General features: G+C 43.1%; 1 protein-coding gene across 1 annotated transcript in view; it reads left to right on the top strand.

The window, feature by feature from the left end:
- Window positions 1–16,852, top strand: part of camta1a (calmodulin binding transcription activator 1a) — a 282,405-nt gene that overhangs the window by 104,856 nt on the left and 160,697 nt on the right. The gene's annotated exons all lie outside the window — the stretch shown is intronic.

The following is a 16,852-nucleotide window of genomic DNA, read 5'->3' as shown; positions in this document are numbered from 1 at the left end:
GGTTGGTTCTGAGGTATTGTTATTGTGATAGCAGTACATTTGTACATGCTGGTCATCCTAGCTTGCTTTCTGTATGGTCAAGTTGTGTAATAGCCTGTGTAGCACACATACCAGTCCCGGACAGACAGAGAATTGATTTTTGCGGCATACACATTGCTAAAGCAAAGCTACAGTACAGTGGGTGTGCTACTCTGATGTTGTTCCAAGTCAACAGTTGCCCTAGCTGAGGACACCTGCAGGCTACCAGTGGCCAGACACATGGATATTTAACCAGTTCTTTGTGCTGAACCTTTGTGTTTTTATGACAGACACAGTTTTCAAGATGTGCACAAACCCATTTCTGCTCAATTGCTCCCAGCGGCGGCTCCAAATAGATTTAGCAATGATACTGTGAGAGAGGAGATGGGGAGATGGAGTGAGAGAGGAGGGAGAGACATAGAGAACAATAAGAAAGCAGGAAGGGGAAAGTGAAAAAGAAAAGAAAAAAATAGTCTGTAAATGAGCCAGAATGGGATTTTTGCAGTTCAGTTAAGAAAGGTTTTGAATGTATTTGAATCACAGACTTGATCTGCCACCAGCCTATTTTTATTAGCTGCTTGACAGTGCAGTATAGTGTTGGGATTACAACCACTGCCTGTGTTATTCAGGGTTCCTCACAGCTAAATTTGTACTTGAGCATTCCCAGCACGTCTCTGCCTCCTCCTAGAACACACTTTAATGCCTTTCGAGTTTTTTTTTGTTTTGTTTTGTTTTCAAACTACGCAAGTTTAGCGTCGTGGGTCACATATTAGGAAACAAACATGGCAGCAATTAGAAATGCTTATCTTGTTCCCTTTCTTCTGCTCATTTTTTAACGAGTGATTCCTCATCCTAATATCTTGAGAGAATGGAGCAAATATTCAAATGAGTTCCTTTATTACGGGCAATTTTAAAGCTAGGCTTTGACGTTGTTCAAACTCCTAATTGAAAAGAAATGTATCGTATCCTCTTGAGTGGTGTACATCATATCCCTCCTCCATCCCCTCTGCGCTAGTTTATGTTATCTGTGGCTAATTTATGCCACACTTAATTTGGCCTTGATTGTAAATGTCCAGGGTGAGATGAGAGTCTTGTCGCTATTGTGCCTGTGTGTGAGCCGTACATGGTCTCGCAGGATTAGATGATTTTGAATTTCAACTGTGGTTTTCAAATGAGCCTCTCTCTCATCAGATGAAAACCTCTTTATCGTTGTGACAGTTGTTCCCATCTGCCTCCTCTCCCTGTGAGTCGTCTCATAGACAAGGAGTTTAGTGTTTACACCCAGAGTAAAACTTAAATGTTTTACAGGAAGGCAGAGATGAGTCCCCTCTGCCATTGTTGTTGACAGAAGTTGCTTTGAGCAATTTTTTTTTAAGCTTCCTCCATCACTGGCAAACATGGCGAACACATGCGGTGGATTTGTTGTAATTAAACCAGGGCTTGGCTTGGACTTGGAGAAAGATGCAATAAAGGCGACAGTTTATTTAGGATAAACTCCCCAGCTCCTAGGCGCTTCACAAGGGGAACCTCCACACTCTAAATCTAGTTGCACGAACATATGAGGGGATAAAGTGGCTCTATTAAATTTGTTGACTCCTAAGATCCTCTCTGAAGCTGCAGCGTATTGCATTTGTTGGCTCTTCCATCCCTGCTAGCCTTCTCCACAGCTTCTGGGATTGAATCAGACAGTGCCCAGATCCTCACCATTGCATGAGATGAACACTATTGAATTGCTTGGCTTGTAGATCCACAATTCTAACTTCTTTAGACTATATTGAATTTACCATCCTGGGCAATCAATAATACTAAGTTTTGCAGGCAGTATTGAACTCTATCCTCGCACATCTACTTGGTGGTTGGTTTTTCCCCAATTGCTTTGGAATCTGCAGGCTGTCACGCACAAAAGAACTGTTTCAGAGTTGGCTTTTTAAAACAAGGTTCATAGAGCCATGGGAACCATGAAGACTGGGCCACATAGTAAAACAAAAGGAGTGTTCGCCTGGCTCACATGCAGGCAGATAAAATGTGTGTAGAATCCTGTCCCGGCTGGAACAAGGAGGATACGTAGGATTATGTTCTTTAAGGTTTGTTGCAGTGCAGATACAGAGAAGCATGAACAAATTATCTTTTGTGGGCATGTTTTATATGTTGAATTACTCATTTAATTTGGTAACCCAAATGTCTTCCAGTGTCTAATGAGGCACTGCTCAGAAGATTATTCTGTCCTCTGAAAGCCTGTCCATGATAGCAGTAGGCCTAGAGGGCAACGGCATAGCTGTGCAATGCTGTGGCATTCAGTGCATTGCGATTCACCATTGGCCCCCTGGGTAATGAAAGGCCTAATAAATGAATCCATCAGAGTGTCTGTGTGTTGCTCTCTGTGTGTATCTGGGATGCAGTCAGGCCCAGACGTGCCCAGTCTCCGGGCACACAGAGGAAAGGGATGCCATTGCTGGCAGGCCTGATGAATGGGTGGCATGCCGCGCCATGACAAAGACGAATGTGACAGCCCCCGTCCCCCAAAAGGGGGGCGGTGCTCAACTACCAAGGGGAGATCATGTGATGCTGACCACCTCCCCCTTTCTACTTACATCCCCTACTGGCTGTGCCCAAGGTGGTGGAAGAACCAGAGGGAAAATGAAGAGAAAGTAGAATATCAGATCATCCTATTGAATGTCTGTCTCCCTCCTTACTCCCCTACGCTCTCTCCATCAAACAGCATATACAGCAATACCAGAGGCATGAAATAAACAGAGGACTGCCAAACTATACAGCGTATCTATTTGCCGTCAAGTAAATGACAGGAAATAACAAACACTTCTTAAAACTATAAGTGCAGTATTTAATAACGGCACTCGACAAAGTAACAGGCTTAAGCAAACACAAAGGAATTCATCAATAAATCTGCTTCGACCAGAATTGTTGCAGTAATCTGAGCGAGATGGTAAACAGTGGAAGGCCCGAAGCTCTATTTGGTTTTCAACATTATTAGAGGTGAGAGGAAATTAAAGATTGCAGATCAATATCAATATTTGTTTTATATTACTCAGGTGTCCTTTGATTGCCTGCATGAGTGAGCGACTGGAGTCTGATTTTGGTCTCTCTATCAGATAACTACTACGGTCTATTAGGCGGATCACTTATACTTGAAATGAAGATGCTCTTGTACTTGCCCAAGTGCTTATCAGTAATCACTTCTGTGAAGGGGCAGCTCATCAGAGTTGAATGTGGAAAGTGGTCATTGTTAAAAAAAAAAATAAGAAAATTTTAATTGTAATGATTAAGGCGCCGTACTGATGTAGTGTTCTACACAGGAAACAACTGTGCGGCTGATATTTTGGGCTGTCACGCAAACATATCAGTCTAAACTGGAATTCTGTTGCAGTGCAACTGAAGAAAACCTCCCTGACCTCACTTCCAAACTCCTCAATAGACAGAGTCATCTTCTCTGTGGCAAGGAGGGGATGTGGGGGTCGGTTAACTATCCCCTTTAAGATGGGCCTTCGGTGAGAGGGAGAGAAGCAGTAAGTCAATGGGAAACTGAGATGATTAAGAGGCTTTCACTGTTAACAGAAGAGCGAGGATTGGTTTCTATTGCACCCTCTTCTTTTCACGGCCTGGTCTAGTGGACAGGCTGGTGCTATAGTCTGAACAGAGCCAAGACTTGCCTATTAATAGACTATTGAGTGCTATTGATCCTTGGCTCGTGTGACACATAAGATACAATGAGCCATAGATCCCAGTAAAGAGCCATGTCTTTCTTTTCACTTTACCACAATTGCATATGATTATAGGAGTCTGAAGATCAGTCAGAGAGGCCTATCTCCCTGTAACGATGACCAGAAGTGCGATGGTACCCTGGCTAAAAGCCGACTGCAATTTGGAAACTTTTGTCACAAATACAAAAGCTCTTGAACAAAATGGCCACAATGGAGACCTGGCTTTGCCTAGACTGAATACTGCCCCTTCATAATTTGATAGATAGGGTTTTTTTTTGTGTAAACCACCCAAACATGGATATGTTTCAGAAAGTGAAGATGCTTTCTCTTTGCATCCAAGGTGAGAATAACTCCAAAAAGCTGCTATACAATTACGGATAAATTAGAGGGATAATGACGAGAGGGAATGGTGGTTATATCAATAACCCTTCTAATGGTCAATTCCAGAATGCTGTCTGCTGTGTGCTAGATTTAGTGTAATGGATAAGGTGCCTGTTTAGCAGAGGCTTACTTGTCGCCAAACGAGGGAACAAACCTCAAATAGCCAAATTAAAAACTGAATAATAGATGAGCGATGCCAGGATGAGAGAGAGGAGAGGAGACAGCTGTAATTTCTACTCTTCGGAAAAAAAAAAGAAGCCTTGGCATGTAATTGTTGAGAATTTATAAGGGCACAGGAGAGAAATAGAGACAATAGGAGATATACAACCCACTGTAAGAATCACCTTTATTGAAAGACACTTAATGGTGGTTATAACAGGTGAAAGTCTACAAAATCTTCAAAACATTGTAAATGCTGTTGTGATTAACATTGATTGCTGGTCTGTGTGAATAAGTGCCTCTTTTCTTTTGGTTTTATCCTCTTTGCGGAGAACAGCAGCAGCAGCAGTCTTGAAATGATACAAAGGACTAAATTCTCTTAGAATGACAAGGAGGAAAAATGTTTTGACAGGGAATTGTGCCAAAATGTTATTTAAAAAAAGATGTACATTGTGAGGAGTTCATGGGGCATTATTTTTAATCTGCATATGAGAGGGATGTCTGAGGCGCCACTGAATGCAAGACATGCACAATGCCACCGCTCAAGAGGGAAAATTCGTCCTCTGTCATGTGTTTGAAGACACTCCACTTACTTGTGGACAGGGCTGAAACCTATGAGACACTGATTCAGGTGTGCAAGAAGGCTGGATGTGCCACAGCCGCATTAACTGTGAGTAAGACAGTTTTCTCATATAAAAATGATGCACCTGAGTCTGCACAGCGGTGTAAGGAGTTAACTAACTAGTTTACTGTAACACTAAGGGTAAGAAGGGTGAAATTGGTTCAATACTATGTAATTATTGTCATCGGGAGGAGTGAGCTTCTGCAGACTTGTTAATTATAGGACTGTGACTCATTCTGTGTTTTACCTTGCTGGGTTTCCACTGGTCTTGCTTTTTTTTTTTCTTCTTTCTGAGCTTCTGTGAGAAAAACAAGACTTTCCTTCTTGGTGGCTGATGATGCAATCTAATATGAGTGGAGGCGATGTGATCACACAATAGCCTCTCTGGTGAAGAGGTGAAACTAATACTGCACCACTGAGTGCTGGTCATTTTGCTACAGCCACCTGGTCTTCTGATCACTGCTAGGAAAAGGCTACAGTAGCTGGTCTCTTCTCCTTTTGATCACATAATCAGATTAACATGTTTAAAATGATACTTGTTTGTTCTCCAGTTTTTTAAATGCAGATCCCTTTTTTGTTGTTGTTTTATATAGTTTTTAAAGACGGATACTCGTATGAGGCAAATAAAAAACGAAATGAATACACCTAAAAATATGCAATTATAACAGTAATTGTAGTCAAATCCGAACATCTTCTCTGAGTCATACCATTATTATATGCCCCGGGCCTTTTTAGTTCTTTTTTTTTTCCTTTGGCAGGAGGGTCATAAAGTTTTGCAGCAAGTTTCCCAGGTTGACTTTATATTTAAATTGGAAATTCTCTGTTTGGTAGCCGTCTCATCAGAAAATGTTACATCTACAATCCAATACACATTCTAGATTCCACTGCATGTTCCTCTGGCAAAAAAAAAAAAAAAAAGCTATTACCTGAAGGTGACTAACACCAGAAATACCTGCAGTTGATGATTGGATTGACATTATTTCTTTTCCCCCCCCTAATTTATAAATAAGAAAAAAAAGTGCTTTTTATATTTGACTAGAAAAACACGGATGAGAAAGCTACATTTTGGAAAATAAACCTGCACTTTCATTATAATTCCCCTTTAGTTTTTTTTTTTAAGTGGATAGAATATCAACTAAATTTCAGATTCTATTTATTAGGTTCTGTTTATATCACTGTTTTTGTTTTCTGTAGTGCCATGTTTAAAAAACGTTCTTTTACTCAATATTATTAATTTTTTAAAATATGTAGTTACTCTAAAATAATGTAAAACAGAGTTAACACCAACAGTGGGCAAGGTTTTTTAAGGCTTAATGTCTAAATACAATGTAGTAACTTCTATTGCAACACATTTTAATATTTTAACTTTCAGTTTTTGTCACCTTCAGATGAGACTTTACCTGAAGATTGAGGTTTTCTATATGCAGATATTTTATTTTTGATATTTCCTGTGCTTTTTTTCGGATAGCAGTAGATGGCAGGAAAACAGGGAGAGAGATGCAACTTTTGAAGGTAAGGTAGTTGGGTGACTTTTTCAGTCCAGCTGTAAAGAATCATGACTTTTCCTCAGGGAGGGTGTCTAGTGTTCTTCTTTCAAACGTACACCAGCCTGTACTTCTATGGTGTAGCTCTTCTATGCATCAGAGCATTTAACAAGCTGTACATTGTAGACCACAGAGGGGAAATGCACAGTGTTTAAGATCTGATGCAAAGAGGGCACCGCTGTCTTGTCTTCCATGTACAATTTATTTCCTTGGATTTGTGTGGCACATAGATCCAAGTTGTTGTTTTTTTACACTTATCCTCTGTAGCATGTTAGCATCATGTCAAGTTAAATGGGAAACTGTCTCATCAAAATTTCAGAGCTGTTTGAAGAGGAAAGGTTTGTAATGGAGAGACACTGAGATGGGATCTCAAAAGCATGTTGGTGAAGAAGGCCTGCTGGCTTGCCAGCTCATACACACAGATGGACGGTGTGTCAAGGGAATCTCACACACACTGATCAGAGGCTCCCCTCCCGTCCCGCAGTGGGAGGAAATGGGACTGAACGAGAGGAGGAAGAGCGAGAAAAGGAGTTAATCACCGCACTAATGCTGCACTTCATCATCGTTTCCTGAGCCCGCCTGCTCACCCTCACTGGCAGTACTTGACTGTCTACACAGCGCCCCCTGCTTTTAGTTTTAGCTACGACAGTGTTTGGTCCCACAATGTGCTTATCACTCAGCGAGAGCAACTGGAACTCACGTAGGACGTAGCATGTTTATGGAGGAGACAGAGAAAGCACCAAATGAAAGTTGTTGATCCTTGAAGGTGATTCAAGTGGCCTCCAATGGGGAAAGGATTTGGACAGACCTTGGCTGTCGCAAATCAGATATGTATGCAGGGCAAAGTGCTTTTTGTGCTTTTTCATGCATGCCTATTTGACACTGGTCCTTTGAGGAAGACTATTTATTTTTGCAAAGGCCCACATGTGGTGTACTGACCCTGTGCTATGTTTGTACACAGCTTGTGTGACAAGTGTGTGTGCAAATGTATTTTTTTTATTTTTTTTATTTTTGCATGTCTACTCGTCTTAGTGCATATGTGCTTAAGTGCATGTAGGATGCATGCTGTGCACAGAGATGGATCTGAGGCCAGCGGTGAAGGTGAGTGAGTTTAAGCAGGCTCCTCCCTTGGGCTCTTGTTCCACAGACAGTTACAAACAGGATCTTAGGAAATGCTGTGCTGTGCTGCCGTGCATGGCCAACTGTCAGCTTGGTCTCAAAAATATGAGTCCAAGTGCAACGCGCATAACTCACAGCCTTGCTGCCACACCCACCACACTGCCCTGCCAGACCATATCAACTACCACAGCCTGTTAAACCCATTTTAATCTGCTGGATTAAATATTGTACATTGCCATGCATGCCCAAGGTAGTACACAAACACCGTCTCCGTCTCTGACAAATGCTCCTGCTTACTCATACCATACCTCTGTTGAGATATTTGTACAATACATAGAGAGCCAATGCCAGCTTTATGTCTTTTATGATGCATTTGAATAGCTGAAAAGCTGTCTGGTATACCTTCACAATTTGTGGAAAATTGCTATTGAAGAAAACCAACTGACATGGAGTCCCTTCCCAGGGTTGCTGACACACTCACAACCTCTATTACTTTCAATTATCCTGATAATGTTTCACATAGACTCCACTGAAAATGATTTCCTTATTGTTTTCTTCTTTTCCATGCACATCAGGTTACCTGAGTGATATCCATGTTGCTAATTTGGGGCGCTGAGTTTGTGCAATGGGGTAACACAGCCTGCTTTTCAAATTACAGCTCAAGCGCCCAATGCGACGCTATAAAGGAACAAAAAGTGTCTTTTAAGATGAGACCATACAGTAGGCGTTAGCATGGCTGCCGCATGGTGTAGTGCGACGGTGTGGTGTGTGTGTACATGACTGATAGAGTGACAGCCACATGACAGGTCTGAGCTGTGATCACAGCTCTGTTCAGGAGACACCGATGGCAGTGTTTGGCTGGATGCCTGTCAGTTTGTCTGTCTGCCTTTCTGGTCATACTGTAGGTACACATACACACAGACACACTCAAACATACCTGGATCAGTGCTTAATGGGTTCCTGTCTGTCATACACAGGTGCCCGCACACATACAGTCAACAAACTGGTGGTAGAGACGCCACGGTGCAGTGATTTCAGCTTTGGTTCCACATCACCTCCTACTAATGGTGGTAATTAATTGATGAATGAGGTCAAATCGGAGATATCCAGGCACGTCTCAATTCGGTTACAACCCCATCTCATCCCTGTGCTCACCTCTCTGCCACCCCCCAAGTTGTTTTCTTAATGCGCAGTGCACCACATTCCCTCTGTGCTCATCTGCATAAGACCTTGGGATGAATGTTAACGATGTTTAATTAGACAAGACGTGGGATGGATGAGTGGATGGAGGCAGGGAGGCCAGGGTGTTGCTGCCCCCCACTGGGGGGAGAGAACACATAAAACACACATAAGACTTACAAGCATTCACACACACACACACACACACACACACACACACCCACACACACACACACACATGCACACATGCACACACGCACACACTTGATGAACAATAAATGACCATTAAAAGGCCAAAAGCTACAGATGAACATGACCTTACATGTGATTGGTACATTCTGAGTTAGTGCTATGAGCTCCCCATTCCATATTTCACCAACATCAAGGACACAGACCCCTCGTTGTTAATGCAATATAAATGAAGCATTTGTAAATGCAATATATTTGTAAGATAAACTGCCCTTGATAGTAAATCTAATTAACCAAACTTTTATTTCTCACAGGCTTTCTATCTGGAGTCAACTATTTTCTTGTAAAATTAATTGGCCCAAAATGAGAGCATTCAACACTTCCTGAAATTAAATTCATCTTTCTGGCTTGAGCCCTTGACTGCATTCAGAGAATTTCTAGATTATTTTACGACTTGAATGCTGGTTGAATGGATTTAGTACACTGATAGCATTCAACATTAAACCCTCTCCACATTACCTTTTTGGACTAATTAAACTCCAGCTTATTAAAATTTCTTGTCCACAGTTGGTTGACTGAACATTGTGACTCGGATCAATGCTAGGTGAGTGCACTACCATCAGTGCCTGAGGCCAGCATGCTGGCTTCTCATGCTTATCTAAGACATTGAGACAACTTTCTCGTCCCAGCTCGCTCTGTATAAACATTTCCACTACACTGATCTGTGAAAGAACATCAGGCAGCAGCTTACTGTAGGGTAATCCAGTAAATGATCGGCGTGTCGTTTCAACTGTGCAGCCGTTGCCGAGATAAGGGGATGCAGATGTTTCTCGCTAGCTGTTCCCAGATGAGGTGTCATTATCCAGACTTGGTCTCAGACCTGCTGTTTTCAGCCCATCTCCTCAATTGGGTGACTGACTGTGGACTGGATGCAAAGACACACTCATACTTGCACTTTGTGTCAATTGCTCGCTTCTGTCTCCTCCAGGCTTGTGCTTATCTTGTGGTCACGGCCAGACAGAGACACCTGCGAATGCTGTGGATTAGCAGGCTGCCTGGGGTAAGGCATTTAATGCAGTGCCCCAAGGATCCTGGGCTGAAGGCAGGCTGACTTGTGAGGCTGAAGCAAGCTCAGCACAGGCATCTCAGGCCCTAGACTGAGATCAATGACTTCTCAAAGCTGCCACATAAAACATTCAATGAAACAGTCATTTTAGAGACATGGGCAAACATGCTTTGATTACAACAGAGAAAAGGGGAATGTGTTTGTTCCCTTAAAAGTCTTGCTTAAGCAACAACAAAGCGTCTGCTTCTCCTTTGTGTTGGAGATGCCATGTTAAATCTCCACTCTTAATTAATTTGGAGAGCACAGAGAGGGAGCGTTTGTCACCCCTGCTCTTGCCTGTTAGTGCTATTTGTCTCTCAGTGACCTTTGATTTCACACTGCATTGGTTTTCTCCTGTTATGGACAAGAGGCGGTTTTTGCTGACAACAGAGGAAACCTTATCTTTTAAATAAGTAATTCCTCAACTGCTCAGTGAGTTCACCAGCAGCAAAATATTGGGATTGCTGAAAAGGCAGGCACAGAAGCTCACTGGGGAAAAGATCTCCTCCCTCTATATGCTACAGCACCTTCGAATAACTCTCATTAAAAATTCCACAACACAGTGTTTGAACAAGGCTTGCTACACAATAGTATATAGGTCTCCGTGTGAGTGTATATGAACTGCTCTTGGTCTGGCATCTGCTGTGTGTGTGACTTAGGAAGCACAGAGGGGGCAGGTTTATCGTTGTATTGTAGAGGGGTTTAGGCAGTGACACAATAGCCCCGGCCAGGCCTTCTTGGCACGAGCCGGGGCTCAGAGCTTGAGGTTTTTGGAAAGGGAGCATTGATTGGGGTGATGGCTGGAGTGACTGAGAGGTGGGACGGATGAGGGAATTGCAAGGGGGATGGATGTGTTGGCACCTGGCTCTGTGGGTTCTGGCTGGGTGCTGGAGCAGTCTCTAGTAACATTGATGCATGGCCATGAATTATATTATGCCTTGGCAGCTGCTTACTCCCAGATTCATCTCAGCAGTCATTGGGTTATTTATTTATTTGTTTCCACAATTTGTCAAAAGAGTTCCCATGTAAAAGAAAAATAATAACAGAATAAGAATAATAAAAAAAGAGTCAGATTAAGAGTATTTACTGAATAAGTGTTTGTGCAGGTAGATGCATTACGACAATTTGCGAAGGTGTAGCGCCTAAATTCTGATGGAGCGCTCGGTTTGTGACTAAATGTCACTGAGTGAAAAACAAGATTGTGTAGCAATATACATGACACTTTTCTCTGAGCATCTCTTCAGCACCTGCCTGGAAACCTGCCTGGATAACACCACACTCAATGGCTGCCTGTGAGCTGTAGCAGCTCAGGCTGTTTGAGATAGAAGTGATGCCTTGGGCCTTTTGTTCAACTCTGACATGGCTGTACGGACACCTTTGTTCTGGGAGAAGAGGCCCATTCACAGCGTGCCCAGGGAACAAATTGAATCTGGTTGACAATTAATAGCCATGCGGCATGTTTAATTAAGAGCATGTAGCCAGCGAGCGACGTGAGGGAGATAAACAGAGGAGAGTTGCACAGAGCCAGAATGGACTCACAAAGGAGCAGGCCATTGGAGCGTCTGGCTGATCGATTCCCCACCGTCTGCGGAGAGCAGCCTTCACAAAGAGCAGCCTGCGCCTCCCCTCTCGACGGGCCGAACTTTTAGAGGGGAGAGATGTGAGACTGATAATGCACACAAGGCAGATGGGAGTATGCAGATAGAGGCAGAAAAGTTAAGGAAAAGTTCGCTCGGTGGAAAAAAAAATAAAAATAAAGTGCAAGTGAAATCTATACAGCTGCACAGATACACTTCAGCATTTGGTCGCTTCAGTTTGGTGAAAATGACCTTGGCTGTGATTATTAGTGGTGTTGAGTGGTCATTGAGTGTGTCTCATGTGGATGGTTAATGTTACATAGATGTCTGGTGTTGGGGTGTGCTGTTAGGAGACAAAACATGCATGCTGGCAAGCTGGTTTGACTTCAGGCGTCTGTGACCTTCACATCCCCACATTCCCGTTATTGTAACATGAACACAAAGCGGCAGAGAGCCAGGAGAGAGAGGGAGGAAGAGAGAGAGAGAGAGGGAGAGGGAGAGGGGGAGAACACTTGACAGCTTGTCTGATAGGCCAAACAATACCAGCCATGGCCAGGCGATGCTTTGGACAGATAGCTACACACACACACACACACACACACACGCACACACACACATGCACTCACACCCACTTCAATTAAAAAGAGCCCTCCTCCAGAACTAACAATCACATCAGTCAGTGAGATGGCAGGAGCTGAGAGGAGATAAAATGAGAGCAGTTCATGTGAGGATTTCACTGATACTATATGTGGGTCTGCATTTACAGTTAGAGTTCATATGTGTGTGTGTTCTGCCTGGACGTGTGTGTGTGCTGACATGTGAACAGAGAGATGACAGGAACAGAAAAAGGGAGTTGCAGGAATGTAACTTGTTCATCTAAGAATTAAAAGTGTGTGTTTTTGTGTGCTGAACAGCATGTGTACAGGAAGTAAAAAATACAGGATAAAGGCACGAGTCTGACAGACAAAGGGTGATCCTTTCATGCTGACGAGTAGTTGGAGGGGGAAAAAAGACTTTCTGCCGGCTAATTGGCCTGAGCTGGAGAACTGGCCATCTCTTTGGTGAAATTTTAGACGTGCCTTGTCTTCATGTCTTTTCTCTCTGTCTCAAGAGCAGAGGGTGACACTTTCCGAGGATGGACAGGAGGTTTTCCTTCGCAACTTGCTGTAGTCGATTAAATGCATACCATTTTACCCTCTTACACATAATGCACCTCTTCAGTCTGTTTCTTTGCCTCTTTCTTCCCTCCTCCACCTCTTTCTCCCTCCTTCCTTTCACATCTTCTCTCCTTGCCTTTACCACGGGAAGCAGGCTTTACTTTGTGCATCACAATTTGTCCTCCTGTCAGGACATTCTGCATTTTTGCATTTGAGGGCTATTTCACTTTATAGCTGCAGCCTGAGATCAGGCTGAACCAAGTGCTTTAAACTTTTCATAACCCCACAGATTCTCAGCACAGCATGCTACAAATGCGCGTACACAAATGTGCGCCACATGCTCGCAGGCACACGTGCATGACAACGCGGTCAAAGATGGCTGCAATTCTGAAGGAAGACCTGTAGGTGGTTCTGGTGGGTGTCTCGGATTGAAAGTTAAAATTGGTTTCATGCAAGGGTGCCCCAGTCATTTGGCTGCACTGAATAGTGGAATTCAGAGGATAATGCGGGCATTAATTGATTTTGGAGCCTGAAATAAATAGGCTTTCGGGATCACATGAGACAGAACTCTGCTCATTTATGCCTTTTGAGGAAGATGTGAGAATCTCTCCGCCTCTGCCCTCCCCTCTTTGGATAGGTCCTGCTGGAGCCCTAAAATGAAAGCTGACATCAGTTGATTGATATGAAGTGAATGGTGACCTTCTAGATTCCACTGTCACTTCATTTATGCATGATACCATCGCTCCTTGACTTTTGGGAAAATTTTGGTGATATTTGCGGATATAGTGCTTAGGTTCTTACAATGTCTCCACAGAGAGAAATCACACCTCAATTATATTTAGATGACATTTAATGCCCTCTCAGTGGATTTTCACTGTAATATCTTTCTCACGCCAAGCATAAGAAAGCAACAAATGTAACATTTATGTCTACACTCTATCATATTGTGAAATTATATTAGGAATCAAACAGACCTGCCGGCTGTTGGCTGTACAATCTGACACTGCACTTCCAATATCTGCTGTCAACCAAAACAAGAGCATCTGTCAAATAGAAAGACATATAGTAAAGAATTGGAACGAGAGAACCCCTTCCTTTAGTGAGTTTGACTACTCCTGCAGCTTTTTCCCCTCTTTTGGTGGACAAAAGTTGGGTTTTGAGGAGGAGAAAAGTTCGGCAACAGAATGGGGGAACAGCCTGGAGTCTCGGCAGTGGGGCTGGGGTAAGGTCAGCATCATGGAGGCTCCGCCACTCTCCGTTCTCCTTGGTTGGGCTGTCAGCAGGGGGGAACAGACATCCTGCTGCATAGCTGATGAAGAGGACGTGCAGCGCGGACGCCAGAGGTCAGACAGCCACGGGGCGTCAGGAAGTGAACCTGGCCACTTCCCGCCGTGCCCTGTAGCGCACCACCACGTGTCTGCACACACGCACTTTTTTTTTTTGCCCTGTTTACTAATGTAGTGCTCTGCGTTTTCGTCAAGCCTCCAACACGTCTTAAAGTCTTGCCAGAAGTTAGAGCCCCGGGGAAAGAGAGGGAGGGAGAGATAGAAGACGAAAGAGGTATAATAGAATCATTACACAAGACACATCTCTCAAGCGTACAACAGTAGGAGGTCCCATATGGGCTTTACATCAGCAAGCACACAATTCCATAGCAACAACCACTGGGTCACAGTGGACCCTAATTATGGCTGACAAAGATGGATGTATTTCATCTCAGTCAACTTTATGTTCAATTCTCATTCAGTTTCTGTAACATACCACACATGCTATATATCCGTTTCCACGTATACCATCCTTGTGAGTCTTTCAGGTTTATCTTGTGCTCTGTTGTACACAAGTATCTCTTCTATTCCCCTTCTGTCATCTTTTGTGACGTCGTTGCTGCATGTGGGAGGCAATGGCTGACCATTGTAGACCTTCCAGGCCAAATAATAGCATCTCCTCAATGAACATCCTAGACAGCAGCCATGGCACCAAAGCTAAAACAATCTTGCCTCCTGCCAGCTCCCTCTTGGTCCTGGTCTCATTCTCCTTCTGTCGGTCCCGTTTCCCCTTCAGCATATGGCTGCAGCTCCTCATTTCGAGTAAGCGAGGAGGGATACGCAGGATTGGGGTCCCTCATGCAGTCTGTATCAGGGGTCACAGAGTGCAATAGAAAAATCTGTGAGAATTTGTTTGATGTTATGTGTGACTGGTGTTAAATAGTAAACCCATATTATTAATATTTTTCATAAATAAAATTATAATTTGCTTTTTTTCCTAACAACGCACATGGTCTCTAGCCAGGCCAGCAGAGCCGTGTTTAATGAGGATAAAAACTGTGAAGGAATAAGACATCTAAAATCTATTGTAAGATTATGATATTAGTTACATTTTAAATTAGCTTATTTTGTAAATAATGCCCTTTGTGAAATTATGTCGCAATTTAGGAATATTAATTAAAACATATCTCTGTTCTTTTTCGTCAATGTCACCCAGTGCCACTCAAACTACTTGACTTCAAGCTAGTGCTTAACTCGGGTAATTGATAAAGTTACTGTAGCTTGTTTTTTTTATTCGGTTGCTGTAGTGCTGTTGTCTAATCGGCACTGATTCAGAATTTATTGTAATTGTTTTTGCAAAATTGCTATATTTTAACACTGACAAACTTTTGCAGTTGAATGGGCCTCTCTGACAAGCCAGATGCCTCACTGGTGGCTGAACACTTGTCCTGTCTTTACGACATACAGATGGCTGACAAATTAAAGAAAGAGCCAACATTGAGTGTCTTTATAGGATGTTGAGCCACCACCCAGCCGCACACACATACTCATCCCCACCCTCCCCAAGGCAAGACTCCTCCTCTGCCACTTTTGTCGCCTAATGCTAAGTCTTGTTCTTGCACGAACGTGTATAGAAGTGATATACTAAACAAAAAAGGAGAGTGCTGGCAGAGCAGTTGTTGTAGGTAACATTGATTGTGGGAGCAGGGAGGCGTTGAGGAGTGAGAGGAGTCTCCCCATGAGAATGCCTCCTTTTTCAGAACAATCTTATGACCAGCATGCCAAGCAGAAATGTGAAGAGAGGCATTGACCAACTACTGGAAAACATCTAAGCTATCCAGGATCAATGCCAAATTGATCCCAGAACTATGTATAATGTAGGCCAGCGGACGGCTCGTCTCGCTCTTTCCACCTCCTGTATGGCGAGGAGCTGATAAGGTGCACCGTGAGCGAGATGGACAAAAAGAGCAAAATTGCCCGAGGTGTGTTTTAAACATATGGTGAGGCCTTTTGTGGTGAAAGTATACATTGTGTGATAAGAAACTAAGTTAGGTGTAACGCGTGAATGAACATGCTTTTTAATATTTATTTATTTATTTATTTTTGTGCTAGCTCACTGTTCCCCTGTAGAAGTTTGTCTTGCCATGGTCATGCACTTTTCTATCTGACACATCAGTTGTCAAAATGCAAGATGGTAGATGGTTTGTGGTTTTGGATTTGGTATGGAGCAGAACAACTCTGTTGCTCCTAACAGTGGAGTAGCAGAGTGGACACAGTGTGACTTCCACCCCTCCCTTTCAGTAGGGAAACCCCATGCAGGTCCTAATGAGCAGTATGCTGGAGAGGGCATCTTTTTAACCCAGCGCAGGGACTCATAGAACAGCCTCACTCCTCTTCCACAGATGCCAAGTGCAGCTGTCAACAGCTCCATACTCTATTGTTGCTTACTTTCACTTTCTCAACTCTCTCACTCTCCTCCCATGTCTGTGTTTCTGACTCATCTCTCTCACTTTCTCTCTTTCCCTCTGTCCTGACCATTTGTCTTGATAGAGGATCCACTGCATCTTATTATAAGATGTGCTCAAACAATCTTAAAGGCTAGCTGGAGGTTACAGCTTGCTAAAATAGATTCACTCCACCTCACTACTTTCCCCTAGCTTAAAAGAGTAATATGGCCATATGAGATTACATAGATACAGTGTGTGATACATTATTGCTAGTACATTAAGAATTCATGAAGTATAAACAAAAACCCCAAAATAATTCAGCTAAGGCGCTTTTGCTTGCAGAATCGAACCAAAGCACGCTTTTTTAATCA

The sequence above is a fragment of the Stegastes partitus genome, unplaced genomic scaffold (assembly GCF_000690725.1).
Source record: "Stegastes partitus isolate 25-593 unplaced genomic scaffold, Stegastes_partitus-1.0.2 Scaffold4, whole genome shotgun sequence".
Classification (NCBI taxonomy): Eukaryota; Metazoa; Chordata; class Actinopteri; family Pomacentridae; genus Stegastes; species Stegastes partitus.
Note: the sequence above shows the minus strand (reverse complement) of the source record. Positions and strands in the feature narration are given on the sequence as shown.